This window comes from Strongylocentrotus purpuratus, unplaced genomic scaffold (genome assembly GCF_000002235.5).
Source record: "Strongylocentrotus purpuratus isolate Spur 01 unplaced genomic scaffold, Spur_5.0 spur5_scaffold_21, whole genome shotgun sequence".
Classification (NCBI taxonomy): Eukaryota; Metazoa; Echinodermata; class Echinoidea; order Camarodonta; family Strongylocentrotidae; genus Strongylocentrotus; species Strongylocentrotus purpuratus.
This window is the reverse complement of record NW_022145607.1, coordinates 28635888-28647180: the sequence shown is the minus strand read 5'-3', so window position 1 is coordinate 28647180 and position 11293 is coordinate 28635888.

Here is an 11293-nt window from a genome sequence, read left to right as displayed (position 1 = left end):
AAAATGAGAAAATATTTAGATAGCAAATAGTCTCAGCTACAACATACTAAAATTTGGGAGAAAACTGTTGAATAACAACCGAGATACTGGTCAAAACACATTGTCATGCAGATTCATGTTTTGAAAAAAGTGACCTCCCATAGACATAACACGCAAATATGACAAATTATGCATTGTCGCATTTAATCTAATATTTAACTATGATGACGTCATCTAAATGAAAAATAAATAGCATATTTTTAATAGAGAATTATCTCAGCTACAACATATTAAATTCTGGGAGAAAATCGATCACCGATAAGTGAGATAATCTCAATTGAACAAAGACAAAAATGACGTCATCAACAAAATACATTTGTTTGAGTTTAGATGCCAATATGATGACTTTGTGTCACTTTGTACGAGTCAGGGTGGTATGAAATCATATCTCCAACTCATGCTTTCTCCAACCATGATATAAAAATTGGGGGTCAATGGACTATCTGAAGAGCTATTTTGATTTTTAAAATGGCATGTTTTTGATCAAATTTGCATTATATTGCCCATAGCAGTACGCGCGGAATTTGAACTTTGACGCGCGCTCACGGCCTTATGAAATATGAAGAGTGACTGAAATTAATGTAAATTGTCAATTACGTTAAGAGGAATCCAAATCATGTAAACAATTTGAATTTGACCTTTTCCGCGCGCTGTGAGCGCGCACAACGCGCGCGGGGACACGTACGGACGGAAAATTTTGAAATGCTTAAAATGACCTGATTCGTACTCTCGTTTAATAGTTAAGTGATTTTGAGCAACTTAAAATTTTGACGCGCACGTACGCGCGCGTCATGACCTTTATGTGACCTTTGATGACATGACCTGTTGACCTTTGACCTGAAATATATTTGATATGAATATGAATGACCTTTGCTTATGCATCATGAAGATATGATGGATAACGTGATTTCACAAAATGGCGCCTGGATGACGTCACGATAACCTAATGACCTTGAAAATGTTCCTGTCACGTCTCATGACAATGACTTATAACTGTGTCGAAATTTAATGAAATTAATTAAACCAAACTTGAGTTATCCGGACCACAAAAAACGGGAAGAAATAAAAATAAATAATAACTAGATTTGTAATACTTGTTTGGTACAAGTATAGGTGGGCTGGTCCAGCTAACATTTTAGACAAAATGAAGGGCACATTTGAGATAGCTAATTGTCTCAGCTACATCATACTCGAAGTTCAGCGTAAATGAAGCTAAAATGACGTAGATGTTGCCCGCGAAAGACGGGAATGTAGAATCGAGTTTTGAGAAAAAGTCATGTCCCATAGAGAATACACGCAAAATGTGAAAAATTGACATGCCTCCTTTAATCGCAAAAATACGCCATGATACCTTTGTCAAAATGAAGAATAGTACTGACTGCATTTGTAGAAATTTGTCTCAGCTAGAACATATTAAAATTTGGAAGAAAATTGATCAATATTTACAGAGATACAATCAATTTTCCATAAATATGCTGACGTCATAATATGCAAATTGGAATTTTGAGTTCGGAGGCCATTATGATGACGTCATGAGTTAATTGAGGGTCAAATGAGACATGAAACAATATTTCCGAATCATACTCTTTTAAAATATGAAAACAAATTGGGGTCACCTTGCATCCTAAAGAGCTACAATGGATTTTGTATAGGCGTGTTTTTGCCCATATATGCTATGTATTACAAGAGCTCGCGCGCATGGAGATTTATGTTAAACGGTCGATCATTCCGTTATTAATAGTCATAAAGAGACAAACATGGTATCAATATGTTTGTAAATATATGTGGTATATTATGAAAGAAAAAAAAAGGCAATTCAATGTTGTGCAAAAGTTTTACGCGCGAAAACGCGCGCGCATGCTCGTACGCGCGATTTTTTATAAAATGCTTAGAATGGCCTAAAACGTATGCAAAATGATTTTCAGACGATTTTGAGCATTTCAAAATTTTGCGCGCGCATTGACGCGCGGACGTACGCGCACGCGCGCGTTATTTGACCTTTTATTGACCGGACGGATATTGACCTTGATCATGATAAATATGAACGAGAAATACCTTTTGGTTATGAAGATATGATCATGAGTTGATTTTCGTAAAATTTTACAAAATGGCGCCTAGATGACGTCATCAGTGAAGGTCAATGTTGAAAACGTTATTGTGCTTTGTACATATGTCTATACATATGTGTGCCAAATTTCTAGGCATTTGATTGAGCCATTTCCAAGTTATCTTGTTCACAAAAAAGTGGTTAGAAATAAGAAAAATATATAAATAAAGGCAATTCTAACGAAATTATAAGGTGGTCTGTACGTTATACAGCCCACCTGATAATAATAAAGAAAGAAAATTCTGACGAAAACAATAGGTGGTCTGTTGATAACAGACCACCTAATAAATAATAATAAATAAATAAATAAATAAATAAAGAAAGAAAATTCTGACGAAAACAATAGGTGATCTGTCGAAAACGACAGACCACCTAACTAGAAATTTAATTCGTCACGAAGACGAATAAGGTGGTCTGTCTAAGTCTCATGATAGATTTGAGAATGGGAGAAATTATATATGACATGTAAACAATGATGATCATGATGAACATGATGATGATCATGATAGTAAAGGTGATGATGATAATGATAATGTTATATGATGATAAAAACGATAATGTTAATGATGATGATAATGATCATGATCATGATGATGTTGATGATCATCTTTAGACCATGATGATGATGATGGTGGTGACATTGATGATGATGATGATAATGATCATATTGATGATGATGATGACGATGATGAGTATGAGCATGATCCTGACATCTGATTGAAAAAATGAGGAAATATTTAGATAGCATAAAGTCTCAGCTACAACATATTAAGATTTGGTTGAAAACTATTTTGAATAACAACCGAGACGCTGGTCAAAACACATTGTCATGCAGATTCATGTTTTGAAAAAAGTGACCTCCCTTAGACATAACACGCAAATATGACAAATTATGCATTGTCGCCTTTAATGGAATATTTAACTATGATGACGTCATCGAAATGAAAAATGAATGGCATATTTTTGATAGAGAATTATCTCAGCTACAACATATCAAAATCTGAGAGAAAAGTGATCACAGAAAAGTGAGATAATCCCAATTAAACAAAGACAAAAATGACGTCATCAACAAAATACATTTGTTTGAGTTAAGATGCCAATATGATGACTTTGTTTCACTTTGTACGAGTCAGGGTGGTATGAAATCATATCTCCAACTCATGCTTTTTCCAACCATGATATAAAAGTTGGGGGTCGACGGACTATCTGAAGAGCTATTTCGATTTATAAAGTAGCATGTTTTTGATCAAATTTACATTATATTGCCCATAGCAGCACGCGCGGAATTTGAACTTTGACGCGCGCGCACGGCCTTATGAAAGGTCAAGAGTGACTGAAATTAATGTAAATTGTCATTTACGGTAAGAGGAATCTAAATCATGTAAACGAATTAAATTTGACCTTTTCCGCGCGTTGTGAGCGCGCGCACCGCGCGCGGGGACAAGTACGGACGGAAAATTTTGAAATGCTTCAAATGACCTGATTCGTACTCTCCTTTAGTAGTTAAGTGATTTTGAGCAATTTTAAATTTTGACGCGCGCGTACGTACGCGTCATGACCTTTATGTGACCTTTGATGACATGACTTGTTGACCCTTGACCTGAAGTATATGTGATATGAATATGAATGACCTTTGCTGATGCATCATGAAGATATGATGGATAACGTGATTTCACAAAATGGCGCCTGGATGACGTCACGATGACCTGATGACCTTGAAAAGGTTACTGTCACGTCTCATGACAATGACCTATGACTGTGTCAAAATTGAAAGAAATTAACACAACCGATCTTGAGTTAACCGATGAACAAAAAACGGGGAGAAATAAAAATAAATAATAATAATAATAATAACTAGAAATTTAATTCGTCACGAAGACGAATAAGGTGGTCTGTCTAAGTCTTATGATAGAATTGAGAATGGGAGAAGTTATATAGACATGTAAACAATGATGATCATGATGACCATGATGATGATCATGATAGTAAAGGTGATGATGATGATGATAATGATAATGTTATATAATGATAAAAACGATAATGATGATGATGAGCATAAGCATGATCCTGACATTTGATTGAAAAAATAAGGAAATATTTAGATAGCAAATAGTCTCAGCTACAACATATTAAAATTTGGGAGAAAACTGTTGAATAACAACTGAGATACTGGTCAAAACACCTTGTTATGCAGATTCATGTTTTGAAAAAAGTGACCTCCCATAGACATAACACGCAAATATGACAAATTATGCATTGTCGCTATTAATGGAATATTTAACTATGATGACGTCATCGAAATGAAAAATAAATGACATATTTTTGATAGAGAATTATCTTAGCTACAACATATCAAAATCTGAGAGAAAATTGATCACAGATAAGTGAGATAATCTCAATTAAACAAAGACAAAAATGACGTCATCAACAAAAAACATTTGTTTGAGTTTAGATGCCAATATGATGACTTTGTTTCACTTTGTACGAGTCAGGGTGGTATGAAATCATATCTACAACTCATGTTTTTTCCAACCATGATATAAAAATTGGGGGTCGATGGACTATCTGAAGAGCTATTTCGATTTTTAAAATGGCATGTTTTTGATGAAATTTGCATTATATTGCCTATAGCAGCACGCGCGGATTTTGAACTTTGACGCACGCTCACGGCCTTATGAAATATGAAGAGTGACTGAAATCAATGTAACTTGTCAATTACGTTAAGAGGAATCCAAATCATGTAAACATTTTGAATTTGACTTTTTCCGCGCGTCATGAGCGCGCGCAACGCGCGCGGGGACATGTACGGACGGAAAATTTTGAAATGCTTAAAATGACCTGATTCGTACTCTCGTTTAATAGTTAAGTGATTTTGAGCTTTTTAAAATTTTGACGCGCGCGTACGTGCGCGTCATGACCTTCATGTGACCTTTGATGACATGACTTGTTGACCTTTGACTCGAAGTATATGTGATATGAATATGAATGACCTTTGCTTATGCATCCTGAAGATATGATGGATAACGGGATTTCACAAAATGGCGCCTGGATGACGTCACGATGACCTGATGACCTTGAAAAGGTTACTGTCACGTCTCATGACAATGACCTATGACTGTGTCAAAATTGAAAGAAATTAACACAACCGATCTTGAGTTAACCGATGAACAAAAAACGGGGAGAAATAAAAATAAATAATAATAATAATAATAATAATAAAGAAAGAAAATTCTGACGAAAACAATAGGTGATCTGTCGTTGACAGACCACCTAATAAACTAGAAATTTAATTCGTCATGAGGACGAATTAGGTGGTCTGTCTTCAATTCTAATGATCAGTGAAACGTCAAAAAGAAGAAAAAAAGTAAAGAAAAAAATTGTTGGAGACGCCCCAACTCGAACCAGGGACCTCGAGGTCGGAAGTCAGGTGCGTTACCGATATACCAAAACATTTCCCATAGCGATTACACGTAAACGGAAAATGAAATTCTCAAATCCCACGTTGCAAGTGAAATATGAGCATGATCTCGGCATCTGATCGAATAATAAAGGACATATTTGTGATAGCTTATTGTCTCAGCTACAACATACTCAAAGCTCAGCGTAAACAAAGATAAAACGACGGAGATATAGCTCGCGAAAGACGAGAATGTAAAATCCAGTTTTGAGAAAAAGTCATGTGCCATAGAGAATACACGCAAAATGTGAAAAATTTACATGCCTCCTTTAATCGCAAAAATACGCCATGATACCATTGTTAAAATGAAATATCGTGATGACTGCATTTGTAGAGAATATTTTCAGGTAGAACATATCAAAATTTGAAAGAAAATTGATGAACATTTACAGAGATACAATCATTTTTCCAAAAATCTGCTGACGTCATAATATGAAAATTAAAATTTTGAGTTTGGAGGCCATTATGATGACGTCATGAGTTAATTGAGGGTCAAATGAGACATGAAATGTTATCTCCAACTCATGCTTTTTCCAACCATGATATAAAAGTTGGGGACAATTGACTATCTAAAGAGCTATTACGATTTTTAAAATGGGATGTTTTTGATCAAATTTGCATTATATTGCCCATAGCAGCACGCGCGGATTTTGAACTTTGACGCGCGCTTACGGCCTTATAAAAGGTCAAGAGTGACTGAAATTAATGTAAATTGTCATTTACGGTAAGAGAAATCTAAATCATGTAAAAAATTTGAATTTGATCATTTCCGCGCGTTGTGAGCGCGCGCAACGCGCGCGGGGACACTTACGGACGGAAAATTTTGAAATGCTTAAAATGACCTGATTCGTACTCTCGTTTAATAGTTAAGTGATTTTGAGCATTTTAAAATTTTGACGCGCGCGTACGTGCGCGTCATGACCTTTATGTGACCTTTGATGACATGACTTGTTGACCCTTGACCTGAAGTATATGTGATATAAATATGAATGACCTTTGCTTATGCATCATGAAGATATGATGGATAACGTGATTTCACAAAATGGCGCCTGGATGACGTCACGATGACCTGATGACCTTGAAAAGGTTACTGTCACGTCTCATGGCAATGACCTATGACTGTGTTAAAATTGAAAGAAATTAACACAACCGATCTTGAGTTAGCCGATGAACAAAAAACGGGGAGAAATAAAAATAAATAATAAATAAATAAAGAAAGAAAATTCTGACGAAAACAGGTGATCTGTCGTTGACAGACCACCTAATAAATAAATAAAGAAAGAAAATTCTGACGAAAACAATAGGTGATCTGTCGAAAACGACAGACCACCTAACTAGAAATTTAATTCGTCACGAAGACGAATAAGGTGGTCTGTCTAAGTCTTATGATAGATTTGAGAATGGGAGAAGTTATATAGACATGTAAACAATGATGATCATGATGAACATGATGATGATCATGATAGTAAAGGTGATGATGATCATGATAATGAAAATGTTATATGATGATAAAAACGATAATGTTAATGATGATGATAATGATCATGATCATGGTGATGTTGATGATCATCATCTTCAGACCATGATGATGATGATGATGATAATGATCATGATCATGGTGATGTTGATGATCATCATCTTCAGACCATGATGATGATGATGATGGTGACATTGATGATGATGATGATAATGATGATATTGATGATGATGATGATGACGATGATGAGTATGAACATGATCCTGACATCTGATTGAAAAAATGAGGAAATATTTAGATTGCAAAAAGTTTCAGCTACAACATACTAAAATTTGGGAGAAAACTGTTGAATAATAACCGAGATACTGGTCAAAACACATTGTCATGCAGATGCATGTTTTGAAAAAAGTGACCTCCCATAGACATAACACGCAAATATGACAAATTATGCATTGTCGCCTTTAATCGAATATTTTACTATGATGACGTCAAATAAATGAAAAATAAATGACATATTTCTCATAGAGAATTATCTCAGCTACAACATATCAAAATCTGGGAGAAAGTCGATCACCGATAAGTGAGATAATCTCAAATAAACAAAGACAAAAATGACGTCATCAACAAAATACACTTGTTTGAGTTTAGATGCCAATATGATGACTTTATTTCACTTTTTACGAGTCAGGGTGGTATGAAATCATATCTCCAACTCATGCTTTCTCTAACCATGATATAAAAATTGGGGGTCAATGGACTATCTGAAGAGCTATTTCGATTTTTAAAATGGCATGTTTTTGATCAAATTTGCACTATATTGCCCATAGCAGTACGCGCGGATTTTGAACTTTGACGCACGCTCACGGCCTTATGAAATATGAAGAGTGACTGAAATTAATGGAAATTGTCAATTACGTTAAGAGGAATCCAAATCATGTAAACATTTTGAATTTGACCTTTTCCGCGCGCTGTGAGCGCGCACACCGCGCGCGGGGACACTTACGGACGGAAAATTTTGAAATGCTTAAAATGACCTGATTCGTACTCTCGTTTAATAGTTAAGTGATTTTGAGCATGTTTAAATTTTGACGCACGCGTACGCGCGCGTCATGACCTTTATGTGAGCTTTGATGACATGACCTGTTGACCCTTGACCTGAAGTATATGTGATATGAATATGAATGACCTTTGCTAATGCATCATGGAGATATGATGGATAACGTGATTTCACAAAATGGCGCCTGGATGACGTCACGATAACCTGATGACCTTGAAAATGTTCCTGTCACGTTTCATGACAAAGACCTATGACTGTGTCAAAATTGAAAGAAATTAACACAACCGATCTTGAGTTAAACGATAAACAAAAAACGGGAAGAAATAAAAATAAAGAATAATAAATAAAGAAAATTCTGACGAAAACAATAGGTGATCTGTCGTTGACAGACCACCTAATAAATAAAGAAAGAAAATTCTGACGAAAACAATAGGTGGTCTGTTGACAACAGACCACCTAATAATAGCTCACATTTATAATCCTCCTAATACTTTGTTTCTAGGCGCGGAACATATTATTACCCCGGTCATCGGATTCAGGCTTACCCGCACGCAAGGTATGCACATTCTTCACTCCCTGGGTAGCATTCTAGCCAGGCGCCATTTTACAAACGCCATTGCTAATCAAACCACATTAGCTTTCGCATCTTACCGGGTACCCATTTTAACACCCGGGTGGAGAGTGACAAATGTAGATCAATGTCTTGCCAAAAGACATTTGTGCCGCGGCGGGACTTGAACCGCGGACCTTGTGATCCACAGTCCGGTGACATATCCACTCGACCACGACACCTCTATACGAGTATAGCAAATACTGACTAAAGACTGTAACACACGTTTAGGCTCTGGTGGGCCAAAGAGTGCAGCGTTTATACTAATACAAATTCAAAAATCTTCTCGCTTGGTCGCTACGCTCCCTAGTATAATATCCTTCAAAATGTACAAGTAAACTGAACTTCAAAAACCTGTGTAGGAATAGTCACTTCCGTCACCTTCGCCGCTCCCGTTCACTATGCTCCCTTGTCCCTCGCATTTCGCCCCCCCCCCCCGGTCATGAAAAGAAATCCCCGCCCCTGGCCACGTTGAGTCTAGGGCCCCATCTTATAAAGAGTTGATAACAATCGCATCTATGTACATGAGAGATAGGAGACTGCAAACTTGGAAATGATAGGACTTGCGATTGATTTGGATCAATCTTAACTCTTTGTAAGACGAGGCCCAGGCGTCTAGATCTCGATAGAACGTAGATGTTCGGTGACCCTGTCGGCTTGTCTCCTCTCCTGTCTCGGTTCCCCCGACATAGAGTTGATGGAGCTTGGTGCAATCAAGCCCCGCCCCCCCCCCCCCCCCCTCCACTCAGTGTTATTTAGGGTACGTGTATGCCTGTTCCCTCCTTCTGAAAACACCTCCTATTAAAGTCCGGTGTGTAAAGTCAATACGGGCCGGAATTTTGTATACTACGAGCCGGACTTTGGTGCGTGAAAAGTACCCCTTTACCGGACATTTTGGGAACACGCATGGTATCCCTCCATTCACGGAGTGGGGGGGGGGGCAATCAAGGAGGTGAGGTTTTGTCTCACCTTCCTGGTGTATGTAATGGGTCGCGTCGATACTAATCCTTGGTAGTACACGTGAAGCTGACCTAGCTGGGTATCCCAGCTCGGTGCTTCCACTACACTCTCATCTTATTAGCACGATGTACTCTGAACACTCGTCACATACTAAAAGCATAAATCATCTCTTTTTTACCATTTATTGCGTCATCTTACGACTAAACGAGAGGGAGCTATTCAACTTCACTTTAAATGGTTACGACCTTTTCCAGAGAGCTGAAAATCCCTCGTTTTTCGAAATTTGGAAACCTTTTTACTTGAAATAGTGTAGTGAAATACGCTTTGAACATCTATACGATCTATCAACCTATATCCTGGACTCGGATGGTAACTCTGAACTTGAATTTAACTGGATTTTGTATTTGTCAACTGCCTCGCCCATTTTTGGATTTTGAATATGGCGGCAATTGCACACAGTACGTCATACGCTGGGAAAGCTGGAAATGAACTTCCAACAGCTACGCACTTTGGAGGTAAGCCAGTGTTTGTTAAACATAAAGACATCCCAACGATTGATGATAAAGTGATTACAAATGAAGAGATTTTCAAATGTCTCTGTAAAACTGTGCCTAGCTGTGATATCAAAGGAATTCAGAAAATCGGAGGTCTATGGAGACTGTATGTAAAAAATCAGGACAAGAGAATCAAGATCATTACGAATGGACTGAATGTACGGAATGTAAACATTGCCGTGTATGACAAGAACCCATTTCTTAGAGATAAAAATAAAAATAGTCTTCGTCTTCTGATTAGGGACATACCACTATCTGCCCATGACTCCCTGATCATCGATGAACTCGAGACACTAAAGTACAAGGTTTTGGGGACTGTTAGCTACCAACGTCTCCGCGTGAATGGGCGTTTGACAGATTGTCTAACAGGCGACAGAGTTGTGTATATTCAGCAACCATCAACCCCCCTCCCCCGAATCATGAACTTTGGCCTTTTTAAAGGCAAGATCTTCCACTATGGCCAACTCCCGTCAACTACGAGACCTAAAGTTGTCTGCTCGAGATGTCTGAGCGAAGGTCATCATCGCACCCAGTGCAGTGGCCCTGTAGTGTGTCGCCGCTGCAATCAACCAGGACACATCCAGCAAGACTGCACCAGAGATGATACCCCAACAGCTCCGTTGCATGCGCAAGATCCTACTAGTACACCTGACACCCCAGCTATACCAGCAGCCGTAGCCGCAACTGCTCCACACGTTCTAGCCAGCATCGAGAAACTCGTCGTATCTGGAAGACAACAAGCGACAATTGAATCGTCTCACAACTACCCATCGCACCATGACTACCAGACGCGCGCTCAGTCAAAGATTACGCAATTTCTGCACGGAGATAGTAAAGAGTCACCCCATGGAGCCGCTGAGGGAGTCGAAGTAAACAAACCGGATAATGTGTCATCCTCTTCCGCTAACAAGTTTGCTCCTCTCTCTAGCAATCCTGATTCCTACGTTTCGCCCTCACGTACAGATGCTTCAAGCAATGTCTCTTCATGCGATGTCGACGACGGCAGCAAAGAAGAAGCCTCCGAAATATCTT